Consider the following 5,590-nt stretch of genomic DNA (forward strand, 5'->3'; position numbering starts at 1 on the left):
CCTCCCACACCTAATTTATCCCTTTTAGAAGCAAGTAAAAGCTTGTGCCACTGCATCCTGGAGCATCCTTGGTTTGCTTCCCACGTCCCAAAATATCTTCAGCACTTTGTGGTGAGCACTGCAACATCACCCGTGGTGGTTGTAGGGATTTTCCAGCTTTCTTGGAAAACTCTGCCCTCTGAACTTTGGAGAGGAGAGGGGTGAACTTGGCACCCAGAATTTCTTGCCACTCCATCCCACAGAACCCAGAAGGATTTACTCCTATGCTGGATGTTCCTTTGAGCTCAGAAATGCTTGTGTACAGCCTGGACGAATAAATAAAACACTGTGACTGGTTTATTACCAGAAAACAACACTAAATAATAAATTTAAGAGCTAAAAGCTCTATATGTAAAGTAGATTTCACAATGCATTATGCAAAAAGCTGAAAGGCACTGGGGAAGGAAACCACTGGAGGAAGGCAGGCTGGGAGATGGATGGTCTTGTGGACAGGATGAGGAGACGTGGAGTGAATCCCAAGCTGGCACAGCTTCTCAAGTGACCTTGGGCAAGTTGTTTCTGCACACCTCCATTACCTGCTCTCTAAAAAACAGAGGATGTGGCTCTCCTGTCTCCTGGATTTCATCAGAATAATAAATGAGTGTTTGTGAAGCACTTGGCTGAGGAGCAGAGGGCAGAGCTCAGGTACCTGTGAGCACCTGGGGGAGAGGTTTCTGTATTTCCTCAACACTGAGCATCTCCTGGAGCACAACCTCACCCCAATGCCCTGCTGAGAACACAAAGCTGAGAGCCAGATCTTCACTCTGCCTTGAAGTGTTTGAGGTCACCTTTGCTTTGTGGAGAGACAGATGGAGGCCTGAGGGTGCTGATCTCCCCTGGTGCTGCAGAGAGGCAGTGCCAGAGCTGGGGGCAGGCCCAGCACATCTGAACTCTGGGTTCCTCCTCATTTCTGAGTTGCTGCCACCTGGGAGCCTGGACACAGAGCCACACAATCATTTAGGTGGGAAGGGACCATGAGATGTGTGTGAACCTGGGCATTGTCCAGTGAGTTTTGGGTGTCTGTTGACCTCTTACATCCTACTTCAAATTCTATTTAAAGCTCTTTCCCCAAACCCTGCTAACTCCTGCAGGAGCTGTGTCTGAACCTGGGCCTTGTCCAGTGAGTTTTGGGTATCTGTTGGCCTTTTATATCCTCCTTCAAATCTTATTTAAAGCTTTTTCCCCAAACCCTCCAAACTCTGGCAGGATGATCCTTTTCTCCCTTTGAAACAGCTGAACCCTGCCTGTTGCCACCAGACCTGCTGTGGTGTAAACCAATCCATAATCCAAAGCCCCAAAATTCCACCTGCTCAGAGCCAGGTGTTGATCTGTTCCTGCTTTTTCCCTCATCATTCCCTGCAGTTGGGAGGACAGAGGAGATCATGACTTGTGTGCTGTGATGACAGGGCTGAGCACCCTTCATCCTCAAGAACTTGGGTGGAAAACTCAAAGCTCCTCAAATACCACTTCCAAAGCTTTCTTCAGCACATGTTTTCCTGCTTTTCCAGAGTGAGCACATGGAGGAGCATTTTTCCAGGATCCCTTTACCCCACACAGGCCCATGTGGATGAGGAGCAGGGCTGGGAGCAGGTTTGGCTTTGCATGGAGCTGCAAACATGCAGAATGTTCCTTGGTTTGGATCAAACTGCCTAAAGCCAGGGATGCAGTTTATCCCTGGAATTTCCAGATGACAGACCCTTTAACCTGTGCAGGTAACAGCACTGATCTCAGAATTGCTCTGTACCTGGGAGCTCTGGAGATGCTACAAATCCCTGGGGATGATCCCTAAGGCTGCTGCATGCAAAACATTTCAGAGTGATTTTTCCATCTGCTCTCAACCAACTGTACCTTAAAGCACACACCTGATAAATTTATTCTGCTTGTTCAACTGCTGCTGTTCCCAAAGTGATTGGGAGATTTGGGATGTAATCCTTCCCTTTGAGAGCATTAGGCAATAGAAAGTTATCATTGTTGAAGGGTTGTTTGGAATTTGTTTTCTTCCACTACAGCCTGTTCTGAAGGGGAGAATACACTGTATTTTTATTTCCTCTCTTTCATTTCATTCCTAGTGCTGATGAAAAAGAGACTTGGCAATAGAAGGTGTCTCTCCAAGCCCAGATAAAGCAGGAGAGCCACTTCCACCCTCCCTGAGGTTCTTGTCCATTTGCCAGGAGGGAGCTGGCACAGGTGGGTTTGTTCTCCAGGAGAGCAGCACAGCAGAACTTTGTGGGTAATAACACTGTAGACCCCTCATTTCTTAAGGAAAGAGAGTAAGGATGAGTATGGATACACACAGAGAATTTGGGAATTCTGATTTAGCAGGTGCTAAATCTGTGCCACCATGTTCTGCCTCATAGTTGTGCATTAATCTGCTGAGCTCTGAAGGACCATAAATTTAAATTTTCCAGGATTTGTTCATAAATGTGCTGAAAAAGAAGCAATATTTCCCTAATTCTATAGGGAGATGGATAACAGAGATGTAAGCAGGGAAGAGAAGGTGTGCTCAAATCTTTGAACATTTGCAGAGTAATGACTCCACAAACACTCATGGATCAGACCAGCCAGGTTATTTCTAGAAATGCAAAATGAGGGAGAACCTCAGGTATTCCCATAACTTCACTGGCACAGGGAGTGCCTCCTGTGGAGCTGAGCAAAGCTGGGAACACAGCCTGAGCTTTATAATGTGCTCTGAGCAGCTGAGTTTCCTGGGAGAAGGAGCTGCAGTGTGCAAAACCTGAGAATTCAGTCAGGTTGGCATTTGCTAATTATTGATCTTCTGATCTCCTAAGAGCTCTTGCTGCCTCTTTCTGTGTGTGTGTAATTAGCTCCATCAGGCAGCATCACTGTGCTATAACATCAACAAGAGTTTTCAGTGTGGAGCTTGGTAAGTTTAAAGAATGAAATGGGAGAGGAATTTAATTTGGGAGTGGAAAGGATGAGTTGACTGGAAAGCCCAGCAGCTATCCTGCTTCTCCTCCTCCCAGATTTCTTTTTGGGAATGATGGGCATCAGCAGCCTTTTTCCCCTGGGTTGATAAACACAGCCCTGAAGTCTCTCTTGACAAAAAAACACAGATTGGGTTTTTACTTTGTCTTTTTTTTATAACTCCTAATGGCAATGTGTGACAACCTCAGGCTCTATTGAGTTGATGAGGAATAAAGTCTTAATAGTGAAGAAGAGTCCAGCAGTGTGTCTAAAGTGCTCATTTTATCACCAGCACATATTTCATACTGACAGTCCACACTTTTAACTAATCCCAAGCCACGTGTGGTGCATTTTAAATTTTAAATCTCTCCTCAGCCTGCTCTGCTCTTTCCCATGTGGTGTTTTCTAAGAGAGCAACTGAGTCCCATTGGCAACCTCAGAATTTTAAACATACAGATACTTTTAATTCACAACCCACATTTTGAGGTGAGGAGGATGAATTTTGTTCTGTGACAAGGAGGAGAAGGAGCAGAGGAACCACTGGAAGCATTAGGTGGAAGAACAAATGCTGAGGATCAGGTGTGGGGTGATGGATTTGGCTTTTCAAAGACCCCAGTTGCCATTTTAGAGAGTCCAGTTTGCCATTTCATTAAAAAAAAAAAAAAAAAATCATCAAAGTAACCACAAAGGGATAAGATTTTGTTGCAGTCATACCTTTAGGGTTGTATTTTTTTGTGACCAGCCCAAAGCAACGTGTCCATGTGTCCACATTTCTGATCCCTGCAGGGTTTGCTCCCCCCCCCAAAAAAAAAAAAACTAACAAAGCTTGTTTTCCCCACGTGTGCCTTGAAGTTAAGCTGATTTTTAGATTCTGTGGTGTTCAAGGGAGTGTGTGCTTTGGCATTTCCCTCAAGAAAAGCATGATTAGGGCAGCTCATCTCCTGGCCAGCTGTTTGCAGAAAACTGGTGGGAACTGGAGGATCATTGCAGGGACTGGCACATACACACAGCATGAGCTTCACTGCAGAGGGCCTGAAAAGGAGGGGAAATAAAGAAAAATAAAATAAAACCTTTTTAGAAATTAATATTATTATTATTTTTGTCTTCAGCTGCATGTTGTTGGTGCCTGCTAAAATCCTGCTGCTGGGCTGGAGCCTCCCATCTGCCCACAGCAATGTGCTGCCAAAATCCAAGAAAGCAGATTTAGCCTTTTTGCTGACTTTTTAGCCCCTTTATCCTCCTGGCTTTCTGAGATTTACACCACTGCTGTTTGCCAATGTCATGAATTTCAAATCTGCCTTAGTTTTAAGTGTTCATTCTGCTGTGGGTTGTGGGTCACATTGGTGGGGGGGATGGAAATCCCAGTTAATCATGGGGTGTTAAGTTAGTGACAACAAATGACTGTGTAACAATAGGCCTGGGGATTGTACTTTATTACCCCACATATTTCCTCTCTTTCTGATGATTTTTCATGGCTAAAAATCAAATTTCCCCTTTATTTTCTCTGATGTGCACTTGAGTACAACACTAAAAATTCTTCCTGACTTCTCTCTTCTGCTCTAAGGTGAACTTTTTTTTTTTGCTTTTGGCCCATTTCCAGATCTCTCTTTCAGCTGAGATTTACTTCCTCACCTTCTTTCTGGGAATTCTTGATGAGTAGATGAAAGGCATTAAATAGATTTAGTGAAAAATGACCATCACCAGCGTGGATGACTTTCTTCTAATTAAAAATTGAAACGGAAATGAATGAGCTTCTCTTGAGGCTGTGCATGAGCTGGTGCTAAGCCCAGCTCTCTATTCATCAGTCATGTGGGAAGTCCAGTGGATGAAAGAATTATCCCAGAAACTTCAGTACCTTGGAGGATGTCAATAAAAAGGGAGATTTTTCTAGTGACAGCAGATTGATGTGGCCTAGATTTAAATCTGTTGGCCTAGAGCTGAGTCAGAGCTGAATTTCATAGAATAAAATGGTTTGGGTGGGGAGGGACCTTAAAACTCATCCAGTCCCACCTGCCATGGGCTGGGACACCTTCCACTATCCCATAGTGCTCCAAACCCCATCCAGCCTGACCTGGGACACTTCCAGGGGCAGCCACAGCTGTAATTTTTGATATAAAAGAAAAAAATGGTTGAGTCAGTCTTACTGGGTAACTAAAAAGCTAAAAGGTAAAATGAGTTGGAAGGAGTTCTTATGACTGAAAGCAAAGAAATACATTTACTTCAAATAAAAGGTGTTTTTTACCAAGCAAAAGGATTTTTACAGGTAAACAAAAAAGCCATGTTGTAAGTAAAAAGAAAAATCTCAACATTTTCCATTGCAAAAAAAACCCTGAAAAACAATTTCTAGCTTAAACTGTAACATGAAAAAAAATAGTAACATGAATATGATAATGCTAGTAGTTATAATAGGCTATAGATAAGATATTAATTATTGTCATGTTTTAAGATGCTCTAAAAAAAAAGTATCAAATGCATTGTAACCAGAACTAGAGTGACTTCAGATGAACCCATGTTTGGGCTCTTACACCTCATAGGACAATTGCTTTTAAATCTGACCGTGTCCTAGGTCACTAACAGGTTGTTTTGGTTGTGTGCCTGACTGTGGGGTTGTTCTCTTGTAGGATGG

The 5,590-nt window shown here is 43.5% G+C and overlaps 1 long non-coding RNA gene across 2 annotated transcripts in view; it reads left to right on the top strand.

Moving 5' to 3' along the window:
* LOC306798271 overlaps window positions 1-2,222 on the top strand; it is a 79,839-nt gene extending 77,617 nt beyond the window's left edge. Inside the window, exon 5 of one of the 2 annotated variants that reach the window (XR_013773311.1) lies at window positions 2,109-2,216. This is a non-coding gene — a long non-coding RNA (uncharacterized lncRNA). Of the gene's footprint in view, window positions 1-2,108 lie in introns of both variants that reach the window. The other variant, XR_013773312.1, reaches the window with a different exon arrangement.
* The last annotated feature ends 3,368 nt before the right edge of the window (window positions 2,223-5,590 follow it).

Source organism: Erithacus rubecula (assembly GCF_903797595.1).
Source record: "Erithacus rubecula genome assembly, chromosome: 2".
NCBI classification, from domain to species: domain Eukaryota; kingdom Metazoa; phylum Chordata; class Aves; order Passeriformes; family Muscicapidae; genus Erithacus; species Erithacus rubecula.